We start from the raw sequence: 16,593 nt of genomic DNA, 5'->3' as shown, positions 1-16,593 counted from the left end.
GGTGAGAAAAGAAGCAATTTCTATTGACCGCTAGCTTTCTGTTGGTGGCATATTGGCAACTGCAAAGTACAGGGTGTGAGCGAGGCTTCTTGCCATCTATTCCCACTGCATATTGGGATGGGGGGGGGGTTTGGAGGAGAGCAGGACATACATAACTAGTGCCCAGCCATAAATAGCAGAGTTTGGGAGCTGAATGCGGTGGGACTACTGCTTCCAAGATACACAATTATATGTAGAAACTAAAATGTGGCACTAGGATCAAGATGGAGAGTGGGAGACTCTGTATGTCCTGGACAGAAGAGGCAAGGCTTCAAAAAGGCTGCATTCACACAACAGTTTATTCAGTTTCTCTGACGTTTCCCTAAAGGTTAACTTCTGCCTTATATTAGGGTTGCCATATTTAAAAAGTGAAAATTCAGAAGTTGTGGGCATGCCTGTGTATCTGTCAAAAAGCCCACAGCCCCTAAGCACAGCAAGTGTTGTAGTGTGAAAGGAACGTTGGAACGTTATAACCAGGAAAACTAACACAATGTTCCCCATGTCTGAGTGCATCTGAGGAGAACCACAGAACCCATTTAGAAATGCATGTACAAAAGATGAACAGGTGAAATCATCGGCGATACACTGGACAATAGATATTGGTCGTAATATTGAAATGACAAGAGTGGGAGTGCAGGTGGAACACTGGTATGAAATTCACTGCACGTTATGAGATCAAAGAAAATGATATGTAAATAGATGGTATCTGACTCCCAGTAAATTAGCAGGATTGGGTGCTTGTTGGAAGTGTAAGGAAGAGGAGGAGGAGGAGGAGGAGGAGGAGGAGGAGGAGGAGGAGGAAGAAGAAGAAGAAGAAGAAGAAGAAGAAGAAGAAGAAGAAGAAGAAGAAGAAGAAGAAGAGTGGGGAAGCGAACCCGGTTCACCAGATTATAGTCCACCACTCTTAACCACTACACCACACTGCCTCTCAGAGAAAGAGAGTGCCTTTTTTCATATGTCGTGGTCTTGCAAGTTAGCAAAAGCATATTGGGAAATGATATATAATGAGTTGGAAAAAAAGCTGAAAATAACATTTGGAAAAAAAGCACCAACCCACAAGATTTTCTTTTAGGAACAATAGGTTTAGGGGTACCCAAAGAACAAAGGAAACTATTTGTGCATTCTTCCACGGCTGCCTGCACATTGTATGCCCCAGTCTGCTGACTTTCTGCAACTGGATTTGACAGATGTGACTTGGAGCATGTTGCATCTGAATTTGAATCATTTGCACACGTATTCGCAGGACACTCCAGTATTTTTGTGATTTGTCATATATATGGATTTTCTGTTCTCCTTTTATTTGCCAAGCTCCTTTTAATAAAATATCCATCTCAACAATGCAATTAAAGTGGGGGGGGGAGGGTTATTTGGATTTCATAGTAAAGAAAAACTACTATTTCATAAGCGTATTGTATATTTATAGGATGCTAACAACAATAACATCCTTCCTGAAAATCTATTGGGGGGGCATAAAATAAATAAAAAGAGTATGCACTCAGTTAAGTTTGGAAACCAAAGATATATTGGATCAGTTATCTACTTAGCTAAGCATGCTACAGCTTGCAATATCATGTCTCAAGGGTGCTTCAGAAGAAGTTGTTACAATATTTATTGAATTGATCATACCTCAACCTAGTCCTAGTATTTTTCATCTTATTTATAACCCATGGTCAAAATAGCTGAGGATACAGAGTTACTTAAGAAGATATTGTAGGGAGCTCATGGGACTTGGCAGAATGAGATCATTAGGCAATAGGAAGCTAAATTACTTTCTCCAGAGACAGCTGCAAGATAATGCAAATGGGATGGAACAAATTAATTTAACAATATACATCGATGAGTTTTGAATCAGTTGTCCTGGGGTGGGTGGGGGTGAGGGAAGGAAAAGTCATGGTTACTGACAGCTCAATGAAGATGTCACCCTAATGCAGAATGCCAGTAAAAAATGAATTGTAGTGATCTGTTATGGTGGCCGTTCAAGTTAGATTTGTAGTCAGATTAATTTTTTTTTTACATCAAGAAGGAAAAGGGAAATTAAGAATTTTTGAACAATAGAAGGAATTTGGAAATCAATCTGTCTACCCTTCACAAATGATCTACGAAATACTTGTATTTTTTTGTGCTCTGCAGCACCTTACATTCACATTTCTTACGGCATGAGCTGGAGTCCACTTCATTAAATGCATCTGATGAAATGCTTCAATCCATGAAAGCTTATGCCATAGTAAAATTGTTCATCTTCAGTGTGCTGCGAGATTCTTTGGTGACATTAATATTTGTATTTATAAAAAAACCATTTCATCTTAAGATGATTGGGTTTCTTTGTACGAACCACGCCTGACAGACACAATTGGTAAATGATCATATCATTTTAGCTAGTCATACTAAGTTTGTGGTTGTATTCATTCACTAAAATGAGTCTTTGGAGTGAACGCCTCGATTTTGTCAGTATCGGAAGTCGTGATCCAACTTGAATTGCATATAAACAAGATGTTAATGCTTCGCCAGCTGTGTGCTAGCATGAGGATACTCCTTAAAATGTAAACGGAATCAAATTACTCCCTTCTTTCTACAAGGGAGGGATGAGGCGTTTGGAGTCTCATCCCAAGTTGCTGCGAAACTTATTGAACCCACCTTCCTGCTTCTGAGATTTTATCAGCAATTGTCCATGTGTTTTTAAACAATATAGATGCAGTGGTACCTGGGGTTACATACGCTTCAGGTTACAGACTCTGCTAACCCAGAAATAGTACCTCAGGTTAAGAACTTTGCTTCAGGATGAGAACAGAAATTGTGTGGCGGTAGTGGGAGGCCCCATTAGCTAAGGTGTTACCTCAGGTTAAGAACAGTTTTAGGTTAAGAACGGACCTCCAGAACGAATTAAGTTCTTAACCCGAGGTACCACAGTACTACCTGTCTCAGTGACCAGAAACTAATCTTTTTAAAAATTAAAGAAATGTTGAGGAAACTGAATTCTACTCCCAATACAACACCAAACATGTTTTCTGTACTTCCACAGAACAGTGGTAAAAGCAGAAGGCCTTCTCAGTAGTGGCACCCTCCCTGCGGAACACCCTCCCTTTGGATGTCAAGGAGATAAAGAACTACATAATGTTAAGAAGACATCTGAAGGCAGACCTGTATCGGGAAGTTTTTAATGTTTAATACTTTACTATGCTTTATATATAGACGCGGGTGGCGCTGTGGTCTAAACCACTGAGCATCTTGGGCTTGCCAATCAGAAGGTTGGCAGTTCGAATCCCCGCAACAGAGTGAGCTCCCATTGCTTGGTCCCAGCTCCTGCCAACCTAGCATGCCAAAAAGTGCAAGGAGATAACTAGGTACTGCTCCGGTGGGAAGGTAAACAACGTTTCCATGTGCTGCTCTGGTTTCGCCAGAAGTGGCTTAGTCATAATGGCCACATGACCTGGAAGAACTGTCTGCAGACAAACGCCAGCTCCCTCAGCCAGTAAAGCGAGATGAGCACTGCAACCCCATAGTTGTCTGTGACTGGACTTAACTGTCAGGGGTCCTTTTATGCTTTATATATATCTTGTTTAATAGTTCACTATGCTTTTTATATATTTAGTTAGCCGCCCAGAGTGACTCGGGAAACCCAGCCAGATGGCTAGGGTATAAATAACAGCAACAACAACCATCACCAACAATCTCAAATTAGTACATTTCTCCAAAGCAACATATTGAGCAGAAATAGGAAGGATTTTGTAAGCATTATACATTTGTGTAGCTCCACCTCCTTTTGAGTGGGAGGGAGTGCTTGGCGGATGTGAAATGACAATTCACCCACCCAACAAATGGAGGAAATCACTTGTGATGTTTCATTATTTATACGGAGTCCTTGCACTTTCGCCACCTATGGAAACATTCTTGTTCATTGCAAGATTTCCAGTTTATTACAGCCATAAAACATTGCACACATGTTTTCTTCCCCAAATCCCTAAACAGACATCGTAGGGGGAAGGGCTTCTGTGGGAGAATCTTGGTAATTTAATAGCTATAATAACAAGAGAACCTTGAACTGAACTGAACGCAAGCTGAAGGGGAAACGCTTTTGTCTGCTGCAGCATTGAGAAGAGTGGCATTGTCTGGCTGAGCTGCATCCCCCTGCCACACACACATACTTGAAACCCTGCCTCACAGCTGCATGGGGCAGATCCTGCCTTAGGCAGGTTCAGCAGTTTACATGCTTCTCCTAGAATCTAAATTCTGACTCTAGTGTTTTTCAGCCTGCTTCTCTATAGGATTAGGCCAATAATCCTGGAATTTTCCTTCTCTGCTACCAGAATCAACAACGGTAGATATGAAGAACGTCTGTTTGTTGCAATTCAGTAGCAAAATGGCCACCTGTATGGGTATGAAATGTGTACCAGTCGTGGTTTCTTTCAGCAGGAACTCAGGGAAAATGAGTTCCCTTACCTTATAAAAATTAAAAAATAATAATTGTTTTTGTTTTCATTTTGGAATGGATGTACACCCAATGCTTGAGCCAAAAACCCATGTATAGTGGTACCCTGGTTCTCGAACTTAATCTGTTCCGGGAGTCTGTTCGACTCCCAGAACCATTTGAAAACCAAGGCGTGGCTTCCGATTGGCTGCAGGAGCTTCCTGCACTAAGTTGGAAGCTGTGGAAGCCGCATTCCACAGACATTCAGCTTCCAAACAACTTTCGCAAACCAGAACACTCACTTCTGGGTTTGTGGCGTTTGGCAGCCGATTTGTTCGGGAGCCAAGCTTTTTGACAACCAAGGTAGCACTGTCTATCTGTAATCAATAAAGTTGTGGCCATTGCTAATCCAGATCATTGTCTGCTTGAGTTTATTAATTATATCTTGCATTTAGCCATTGCCCGTGTGTATGTGTGTGTGTGTGTGTGTCACGACGACTGGGCCTGCAACCAACCAACCAACCAACCAACCAACCAACTTACTAACTTTGTGGTGAGTTCCACCACCTTCCCCCAGAAAAAAGCACTGAATACCAGATGGATATCTGAAATCCCTAGGTATCACCCAGGGTGTGGGGACAGTGTTTTCCCCATAGGCATCTGGTTGGCCACTGTGAGGACAGGACAAGGTGGACCTTTGGTCTGATCCTGCTGGACTCTTCTTATGTTTCAGAGTCTTCTAGGACACAATCACATGGGATCCCTGCTGGTGAAGGCTGAACTGTCCACTGGGAGTCGGGTAGTTGTTGCCTTCTGATTCAGTGCTATTTCCCAAAAGTAATCATCTGGTCAGAGGGCAATTAAAGGGGTGCACCGAGTGGCTGTCTTCATACATTTCTCCAATGAAAACAAGGACATCTTATTCAACAACAACAATTTTACCATTTATACCCTGCCCATCTTACTGGTTTGCCCCAGCCACTCTGGACGGCTTCCAACATATATAAAAACGTAATAAAACATTAAACATTTAAAAACTTCCCTATACAGGGTTGCCTTCAGATAGCTTGGGGGTTGGATAATTGCATACCCTCCAATATTTCTTCAATGAACATAGGAATGTCCAAAGGAAATGTGGGGCATTCTGGGATCAAATCAGAAACCAGGACGGCTTTTGTAAATCTGGGACTCTACCTGAAAAATAGGGACACTTGGAGGGTCTGAGTCTTGAGTCTTGAGCTAAGCCTCCTTTAAAGGTAAAGGGGCCCCTGGGCATTAGGTCCAGTCATGGCCGACTCTGGGGTTGTGGCGCTCATCTCGCTTTATTGGCCAAGGGAGCCGGCGTACAGCTTCTTGGTCATGTGGCCAGCATGACTAAGCCGCTTCTGGCGAACCAGAGCAGCACACGGAAACACCATTTACCTTCCCGCTGGAGCAGTACCTATTTATCTACTTGTACTTTGACATGCTTTCGAACTGCTTGGTTGGCAGGAGGTGGGACCGAACAATGGGAGCTCACTCCGTCGTGGGGATTCGAATTGCTGACCTTCTGATCGGCAAGTCCTTGGCTCTGTGGTTTAACCCACAGCGCCACCCGCGTCCTTTGGGTGGCTATAACTGGCCAGGAAGGGCAGGTGTCTAGGGGGCACATGGTCAGACACATTACTGAATATAATGGAAAACTGAATGGATTTAACAGGTGTACTTCACACTCCTTGCTCAACACCCTTTCAATCTGGGGCTGGTTTAGATTGCTCCAGTTCTTACTTTGTGCAGTAATGTGTCTGCATGTAATGTACAACCTCTCTCCTAGTAAACACAGGAAAGTTGATGGATTTTTCTTTTTAATTTTCTTAATGATTTTCAGTTACCTACATTTCAATCGAAATAATAATAAAAAAAAACAAACAGAAAAAGCAAGGGACTGATTGTAGGACTAATTGCAGTCGTTAACAGTCGTCAACAGGTTTACCATACCCTTTGAGTCAATAACCCATCTCCTACTACCCTTCTGAGAAAAACCCGACCCCACCCTCCCACTATATATAAGGGTCTGGTGACTTCTGTTTCAGTGTACCTGAAGAAGTGTGCATGCACATGAAAGCTTATACCCAGAACAAACTTAGTTGGTCTCTAAGGTGCTACTGGACAATTTTTTTATTATTATTTTGACTGCATCAGACCAACAGCTACCTACCTGAATCTAGAATACATTTCAATCATTTTACAGTCATTTTAACATTTCAAAACTCGACTTCATTCCTCCTTATTCTATGATTCCTTAAATTTATTTTTATCATTTCCTGCATATTCTAAATTAACTTAACTTATTCTTTTATTCCTCTACCTTAATTATTTACTCTTATGAAACTGCAGGTTATTACAATAACCTTGCTAATGACCTTATCTGTTTACATAATTTGTACATAATCAATAAACCATTTTCATTCTTTTATAAAAAGTTTGGTGTCTTGATTTCTTACTTTCCCAGTAAGTTTCACCATTTCTGCATAGTCTACAAGTTTTTGTATCCATTCTTTTTTCGTTGGGACTTCTTCTTTCCATTCTTGCCACTGTAGTCACATACAGTACATGAATAAATTTTGATACTGTAATTCCCAGAAGAAAAGCTTCTGGGTTTCTTTAGAAAGAAGGAAAGAAAGAAAGAAAGAAAGAAAGAACAATTGTAAAAAAGAAAAAAAGAAAAAAAGTTGTTTCTTTCTGTCTGTCTCTCTTTCTTCTAAAAAGCCATGTTTTTTAAAAATGGATCATTGACTTTAATGTATCTCCTTCTGAATCATTTGCCAGAAGCTCAACTGAGATTCACTGGGTTTGACGCTCAGCTGTCAGAATGTGTACGGTCAGAGAGTGTCTTGATGCGTGTGTGCATGTGTATGTATGAACATGTGCACTCAAGTTTTCTGGATGAAAGCACCCTTGAAATAAGAAACCATTGCCATTTATTTTATGCAGTACAGTCTCCATTTTTATTGTTTTTCACAGCCAGCGTTATATGTTAATGCCACTGCAGAAGCTTGTTTCAGACCCACCATACATAGTGCATAACTCTTTCCTCCCTTCTTGAAAACCTTCATTCCAAGTTCAGAATCAATCCTGTTTTACTCTTTCATAAATGAATGGGTTGCCTTTGGGATGATGGTACCAAATACTCAAAGGAACAGCACTCTTCCAAAAGTGGACTGATGTGGTTAAGAGAAGGGGGGAAGATATTATGGTCAGTAACAAAATTACTTGCTTAGGACCAAGGAATTGGAGATTTTAAAAATGCAAACAATACAGATCTTCCAGCAAAACTATCCACAGTTTCACACCCCTCTGAATGTGCAATGCAATTCTTGATGGTTTTATTATATCATAATTCACAAACATTCCCCCACTAGTGCATGGAAGGCAGTAATGGGGACAGAGGCTTCTGGAAATGACAAAATATTTTGGCCAGGTTAAAAAGGACAGCTCTCTCTCCCTTATCTGATTTGAGAGGTTCAGTTGAAAACCTGACTTAAATATACCAGTGAGCAGCATGTCTTCTGTACCTATATCAAATGCAATTTTTGTTTGTTTGTTTGTTTTGCGTTGTTCTATTTCTATAAAGTTTTCAGAAAGAGAAAATGGACTCTTGCATTTAACAGTGTTTACTACCTGGTGTACACTATTCCACCCACTGTAGTCATATTATTTTTACAACACTGTAAGAGTTATCAGAATGCCAGCTAAGCTGAAAAGATGAAACATTACAGTGATGGCTTTTCATCCTTTCTTTTTTCTCTTTTTTGCATATGAAGGATTATTCCTAAGAAATTGCCAGTTTTCCTGCTGAAAAGAATTACCATATAGTCTGCCTAAAGGGAAAAAACACACACATACGCACAATCTGAATAATGTTAATCCATCTCTGAAATGCTACAAGATCAAAAGATAGTAATGTCTCCAGTTATTCAAAGTCAGAGCACTACCACCAGTAGATATTAGCTGTGGTCTGTTGCTTTTCTCTTTTGGAACTCTTCCCACCTACCTTTCACCCTTGTATTGGTGTAGCAGTCTTCTTCCGCTTCCAGATTTACAAGGCACTGGGTGTTTTCCTACTAAGTGTTTCTCAGAGTAGCCCCACCAACATTTTGATGCGTCTCCTCTGAGTAAAACTTAGACGGAATGCCACTTATTTAGAGGGGACCAATTAAAATTTGTGGACGTTCCAAGAGTGGCTCTATCTGGCTTGAGTGATGAGTTGTTTAGACTACGGGCCAACACAAGGTATTTGCTGCTTAGCTGAGGGGAAGAGTTGTGCTCCTCCCAACACCACCCGTCAGTGGCTGTCACGATTTATGGGCTAACTGCCTAGAGAAATCAGAAACAGGGAGAGCTTCTTCCAGTTCTTTTATTTAAATCAACAGAACGCACAGAGGGTGATGCGCAGCGTAAATTAATCATGCAGAGTCTTCTTCAGCAGTGGCGTAGCGTGGGTTGTCAGCACCCGGGGCAAGGCAAGTAATTTGCGCCCCCTAACCCATGGATTTGCGCCCCCTAACCCTAACCCCCAGATGTTGCGCCCGGTGCGGCTGGCCCCCCTGCACCCCCCACGCTACGCCACTGTTCTTCAGTAAAAGAATTAAAGCTTTACTGAGTTAAAAGAAACTTGTTTGCAAATAACACCATAGTGAACAGAAGATTAAACTAGCTTCAGAGCATACACAGAGTTTCCTTTGAGCACAGGCTTCACAGAGCACAGGCTCCACCACACACAGAGAGACACTGAGATATGGAGACACTGAGTCTGCCTGCAGGCAGATACAATACTTATACAGAGAATGAGTCATCCTCAGGATAAGTCACAGTGATTCAGCATACAGAGTGATTGCTGCTTTACAGCATTTCTCAACATTTCTACACTGCTTTACTGCTTCCCTTTACAGTCATACCTCTTGTTGCGTTGGCTTCAGGTTACGTATTTTCAAGTTGCGTCCCACGGCAACCCGGAAGTACAGGAACGGTTACTTCTGGGTTTCGTCACTCGCGCATGCGCAGAAGCGCTAAATTGCACCACACGCGTGCGCAGACGCAGCACTTCTGGATGAGAACGCTTCGAGTTGCGGACATGTCTCCGGGACGGATTACGTCCGCAATTCAATGTTCCACTGTACTGCTTCTGCTCTCAAATACCTTTGTCACATGACAGAGAGACCATGAATTATGCTCCCTCAGTCTTGGGGTGTTGCTCAGGGTACCTGCCCCACCCCCCTTGCTACAGCTTCCAAAAAAAAAACCCTTACTGCCTATGGTGGCCAGCAAAGGAATATTTCTGTCTCTGTTTGGTTTTCTGCTCTAAGATATGAAGGGAGTGCCTGGTTCTCAGAGAAGGAGGAGGTTCCAGCAGGCTTTCAAGTGACATAGTTTTCACTGTCTGCCGTACTGTTTCTCCCACTTTGGAGTTCTGTCTCTGTTCAGGGCTACAGCATCTACTAGTTTTCTCCTGTTCCCCATCCTCCATTATTTCACAGCTCTTTGCTTCATCTTCTGGGGTGTGTCCTGTTCACCAACACCATGAACCTGAGTCCATACTGTTGTCATCTTCTTCCTCCTGCCCAGAAGCCTCTTGGGGTGAACATCTTCACCATCCCTCATAATCTGTCCTGTCCCTGACAGTGGTAGAGCGTGGGTTGCTGGCACCAAGGGCGGGCAAGGTGCCGACACCACCAGACTGACCCCCCACTGGAGTCATGCAGGGTCGCACTGTGCCACCTGCCTGTCCGTGCAGGGGGGAGCCTAGCTGTCTGATGCGACTGTTGGAGATTCACCCCCCATGTCTGCAGTCATGGGATTGTTGTCTATCACATGATGGTGTATGTTTTCATTCCACAGAGTGGGAAGTGATGGAGACAGGATGTTTGTGTTGCTGTGTTCCGTGAAGTGGGACTATTGTCCTTTGTTCTCTCTCTTGGCTGTCTGATGAGAAAGAGGCAGGAGCTAAGTCAGAATGCTCTGAGTGTATTTTATGTAAATAAAGTAGATTAGCCAAAATGCTGTGCTATTGATTCTGTTACGCAAACTGTGAATACTCTGTGGATCCCTAAGTGTGCTAATGCCTTTTGGCATTAGTCACTGTGATGTTCGGGCTGAAGAAAGCTTTTGAAGCTCCTGAACAATTGACCAGGAGGGCGAGAACATGCCAGTTGGGCATGTGTCTCTACCAAGGTCTTACACGACAGTAGGACTCTCCTAACAGTGACCTGGGTGGGTGAATCCTCTCAATGCCAGCAGAGAGCAGTGCTGGGCCAGGCCACACTGTGACTACTCCTTGCTTCCATCCCTCCATCTGCACGAGCTCATTGTGGCCTGGGCTACACCTGCCACTGTTTGGGGAATGTGGCACACTGAGTGAGGAGCAAGGACCTCTCTGTTTGGTGGCCTCTGCCAGGGATGCAGCAGTGAGGCCAGGCTGGGCTCTGGAGCACAGAGACTGGCTGGCAGGCAGACAAGGAAAGACATGGAGCCAGGGACAAGGCCTACCAGGAAGTGCCTGGGCAGTGGTGGCACCACTCTCCTGACAGGCAGGACAGGGATTTCCTGGGGAAAGCAGGCTAACTCAAGAGGTGTATTGCAGGCTATGTGGAAAGTCTGCTCTGTCCTCCAACACATTGCCACCATACCGCAATCTGTGGCACATGCCTCACTCAGCCTAATGGTAGAGCCAGGGGAAACCCTATTGGTCCCCTGTGTCATCTGATCCCTACAGAGTTGGTCCTTTCAGTAGTCCTCTCTGGTAAACAGAAGTGGTGGCAGTATTACCCAACAGAAAGCAGGCAGAAGCTCAGGTCATTCCTTAAGTCTTCTGGTGACACTGAGGCGTTTCTCCAGTGTCATGAGGTGGATGGAATATCAGCTGGGGTCTCCTGATAAGAGTCCATTTAATGGACTAAATAGGGCCCAGTTCAGGCAATTTGTCTGCAAATTGACAAACGAAGCATAAATAAATCTATGTTTAGTATTATATTTGCTTAAAATCTCTCTCAGAACCAGTGTTTAGGGGCTTAATAAAAAATTAAAATCTATTATTTCTTGGATTTATACAAGCTCATTGGAACCCTGAGTTGAAAATATCTAATTAATTTAATGTGACAGGAAATCTCTTAATGATATCTTGGCCGGTAGCTGCTGCTGCAGCAGCTTTGTCAAATTCCCAAGCAGTCGAAAAATAATGTGCTTTTATGAGAGGGACCCACACGTCCCCATGATGCCAAATTCTTCTATAAAGCTGTATGTATTGCTCAGAGCAGTGGGATTCAGCTGACATTTAAGGGATTTTTCGTAGAAAGAAAGAGCTTTTCTGAAATGCTAATATTATAACACACAGCCCAATCCCATCTAATTAAGTATTTAGGTTTCATATTATTTGAGCTTTGTTTGGCATAACTGTCCTTTTTCTTGTTGAACCAGACACCTCTGACAATTCAAAACGGATCCCACCTGAAGCTCTTCTTGCTTTGTTCTTTTAGAAATGCTTAATTTTTAGTTTCTCGACTCTTGTCCTTGATCCAGAGGACCCGGTGAATACATGGAGCTTGGTAGCCCAATTCAGACACTACTTTTCATGCAGCCAGGTGTTGGGGAGTGGCCAGATGAGGAAGAATGGTGGAAGATGCACCCAGGAGTCCTCTGAGGAGGACATGGAAGAAGAAGACTGAGACCCCTGGATCACGGAGGTGGGACACTGAAGAGCAGTCTGTAGAAGGGACAAGCTGGGAGATGCTAGAATTGGGAGGTTTGAGCAATCAAGAGGGGGTCAGGAAGAGGACCTTCTAGGGCAGGGTTAGAGGCTGAGAGTGACAGGGTGAGCACAGACTCAGACAGGGAGACACCCACCTGAGAGGTACCAGAAGTGAGTTCTGGTGACTGTCGGGTGAAGAAAGCCATGGGTGCAACCACTTTCACAGGGGTAATGAGAAGGAAGGAAGGAAGGAAGGGGAAGAAGAGGAGGATAGGAGTATCGCCACTGAAAAGTAGATAAGAGAATGTGGGGGGGGGAGGCTATGGCAATTGGGGGCACTGACAGGATCATGCCAAGGACAACTTGAGGTGTGGCACCAGTCCCACGGATTCTGAAAAATGATATTCTATACCAAACAGTGAGAATCCAGTAGTTTTTCATGGTAAGGCTATGCGTTGTACCCAACAAAATTGTCCTGTTACTACAATGACTTCCAGCTGTGCCTTGGGACTCCCTCTCCCTCTTTCCTCTTCACTCCAATTTCCTCCAGAGGTTGGAGGAAACCCTAGAACAGATTGTGAATTTGCATGGAGAGAAGAAGTCCTGTTGTGTTGCTGGAACTTCTTGTGCTAATGAGAAGACTTTGTTGGAGAAAATGCAAAATTTTAACAGAGTACCATTTATAATTCCTAGAGCAAATGTAAATAACAGGGGCAGTTGGTTACAAGGTGAGTTCCCTCTTGAGGGCAAAATCAGAAGTGGATTTAGGAGAGAGTGACCAGTTCTGTGAGCAGAGCCTTGGGGATGCCACAAGTATAGTTTAGACTGGAGCACAAGAGGCTGGGATGCCCAATTTTGGTTTCACACATGGCGCCACTGAAATTTGAGACCCCAAGATCTGCCACTGTCCGAGTTCTGGAAACCTGTGTGGCATCTGTTTATTTGCAAGTATACAAGGTGTACATGGGAGATGAGACAGGCATCCAGGCTGTGCTAGTCTTTAAAGCTATATCAGTTCTCAAAAGCTGATAGGAGTTTGCAGTTTTGACAAATTTTATGCCGCCTACAAATGTCACAAGGATATTTTGAACAAACAAATATGGATAAGGTCTTTCACAGAGAACAGCACAGGAAGTGAGACAACCCATACACAAGCTCAAGGCTTTTTTCAGATGGAACTTGCCGGAACTCAGTTCCAGCACCTCTCAGGTGGGCGCCATTGTCATTATAAGAGAACAAGGGAGATATTCATTGTGAGATTGGGCATCTCTTTTTCTAAAAAAATAGCACTGCACAAACTTCATTGATGTTTCCTACAAAAATGAAATGGATACATTAGATCCTTCCATGTATCATGTGTTGACTCTCAGTCTTAGAGTTCAAATACTTCATTCTGCTAATCCCTGCCCTCCTGCCCTGTTACGTATTGTGGTTACCCAGATTTGATAATGTTTTCTTCTCAGGGCAAAAGTGTGAGATTAAAAGGCAGGACTTTGACCAACGGCAAACCAACCAAAGCAACCAACGGACCAAACCCACTGCTGCAGTTCTTAGCCTGCTGTTTTTCTTATTACGATAACACCCATCAGATATATTGCTTAGCTCAATTTTTGGTAATAGAATCATATCAGTGTTTCTGCTTGGTGCTGACATGGATATATCAACGCTATACTCTATCCGGCCATCAACCTGTTTGCTGATATTATCTTTCTACTATGGCACATATTACAATAGTATGTCATATCACCAGACCTCTGTCAAAGTCTCTGATGCAAGTTTGAAAGCTGGGTAGTCGTTATCTTTATTATCTGAGGCCAGCATCTCTGAAGGCAAAAGATAGTCTTGGGAGGAAGTTATGAGCTAGCTTAATAGCCATAGCAAATGACTGTGAATCAGTCATCTAACTGACCAAGTAGCAGGGGCTATTTTGAAACAGGTGATTTCAGCAGTTCAAGTGTCTCATTTAGTTGCTTGCACCCCTTCCTTTTCCCAAGGTGCCCAGAGCAGAAGACATTAGCTAGCCCCATTTTATCCTCACAACAATCCTGTGAGGTGGCTTGAGCAAATGGCTTGCTGAGCCTTGTAGCTGTGTGGGAATTTTAACACCAGCACTGAACAATATATCTGTGCCAGGGACAATGCAAACACCTCTGTGCTCTGTATATCAATTGGGAGTGCTCACTTCAGGAATTCTAATGCCTCCTCAGAATTCTGCACTAAAGCTGGATTTGCCGCTTCAAAATGTGTGGAACCTTTTTAGGGTGGAATCTTTTTAGTCATTTTAGTCATGTTCGACTCTCCATGACCCCATGAACCACAGCATGCCTTGGAAACTCTCACTTTCTTCTCAAAGCATCTCCTTTTTTATGTCCATGGAGTTTTCTTGGCAAAATACTGGAGTGGTTTGCCAGTTCCTTCTCCAGGTGGATCATATTTAGTCTAAACTCTTGGCTATCACCTGTCCATCTTGGGTGGCCCTGCACAGCATAGCTCATAGCTTCTTGAAGTTATTCAAGGCCCTTTGCCACAACAAGGCAGTGATCCATGAAGGGGAGGGTGAAATCTAGACAATATAAAAAAAGCTGTAAAAATGCTTTTTTAAAAAGCATTTTGAAAAATATATATATTGAATTTGCCATAAGCTCACCATTGCCATTTAGTGTCACATTTGTATAATGCACTTAAAACACACTTAAAACGTTATATTTGCAGCTGAGTTCCAGGTGTGTGAGTGAAACTGAAACTTGAGCCAATCTGAAAAAGTTTGAAAAGAATCTCAGCTGTGCTGGTGCTTGTTATACGAACCTGATGATTATCGCTTCCAGGCCTTTTGGCTAAGATCAAGATCTTATGGTAAAGTCTCAGATTAGCGGAGCTGGTGCCGTGGCACAGTATGTTCGGTTGCTCAGTTTGCGGTCCAAATTCTGTGAGGTAAGGGGAAAGTGTCAGTTTTGCTGGGTTTAAAACTTCACACAGCGACAGGCTCAGGGCTGGGAAGAGGTCTTGAAGCTTTGGAAATTTAACTGAGAGACAACTCAAAGGCAAGGAGGGTGCAAGAAATATGTAGAATAGACAAGGGTCTGGATAAGAAGAAGTTGAGTTTTTTTTAAAAAAAACCCATGGAAAATGAAGCTTAAGAAAAATGGCACAGATAACGGAGGCAAGAAATAGCTATTTAGAACAGGGGTGCTGAAAAGGTCTTTCAGTGCTGCGATGAGGAGGGACTGCATACTCTGGAGGAAGGGAAATAAGTGTTCTAGTGAGAACACTAGAGGCAGAGTGGTGCAGTGGTTAGTGTGTTGAACTAGGACTTGGCAGACCAGGATTCAAATCCTCATGAAGCTACATTGTGCCATCACTGTCACCCAGAGTTTTTTTCTGAGGATGAAATGGATAGTGTGAGGGGCTGTGTATGCTACCTTAAATGCTTTGGGGGAAAGTGGGACAGTGAGTGGGGGGAGGAACTGGAGAGAAAGTCGGATGGTGAATGTGTTTCAGATTGTGGAGGAAAGGTGCTACAGGGCTGTGTTAGGTGTCAAATACAGATCTGGATGGAGAAATTTGTAGTTTCTGGCATTGTGAACTGGCAACCCTAGGAGGGCTATATGGCCCAAAAGCAGATTGTGTGTATATAGGCACCTGTATAGGTTAATTTCCTATTGATTTGTACTAACCAGCCAATTCTTGCCTGTCGGCTTCTTCTCTGCTTTTGATTGTTGAGCGAAGCAGTTGACAAAACAAAATTCTGGGCACATCTCTCCATTTTGCCTGAAAATATCTTGGTGGAAAATCTGCAATCCTCTCTAACAGCTATTGCTGCTCTCTTAAGAAATCTTTATTGCTGAAACACATTTTCTGGTTGGCTTCCTGTATTATATATTTCTCTGACCTCTGGGTTGAGCATTGCACTTGTTTCTAAGTAGATTCTGCCAGTGATAAGTTGCTAAGCAACTAGTCCCATATGATCTATTGTCATTTCAATAAATGACCTAGGCAGATAAAAGGAAGTTTTGAAATCTAATGGGCTGGAAAAGAAAAGAAGAAAGAAACAAAGGCAAACAAACTGCCCCACTCATACAAGCTGCTCAATAATGCATTTTATCTAAAAATAATTTCTGGAAACAAACAGGTCTATTTTGAAGGGGTATTTTGCAGAACGCAATAGAACAGGACAGATGCAAGTCTTGACTTAATGAGTCCACCCCTGACTCTCTTCACAATCAACTGAACATACAATTGGTTCCAATCAATGGGTAACAGAGCTCCTTGTTGGTACATTTCTTCTAATGTGATCAGCCATGCAATTTTAACTGCTCAAAGGGAAGCCTCAGTTCGGACTGTAAAAATGCTGGGTTAATGTCATCTTTCTTCCCTCTTTGCATGCTCAGCAGAGAGATGAGGTCTCCTTTTTCTGAGCCTCAGTTCT

This window comes from Podarcis gaigeae, assembly GCF_964106915.1.
Source record: "Podarcis gaigeae genome assembly, chromosome: 17".
Taxonomy (NCBI): Eukaryota; Metazoa; Chordata; class Lepidosauria; order Squamata; family Lacertidae; genus Podarcis; species Podarcis gaigeae.
Note: the sequence above shows the minus strand (reverse complement) of the source record.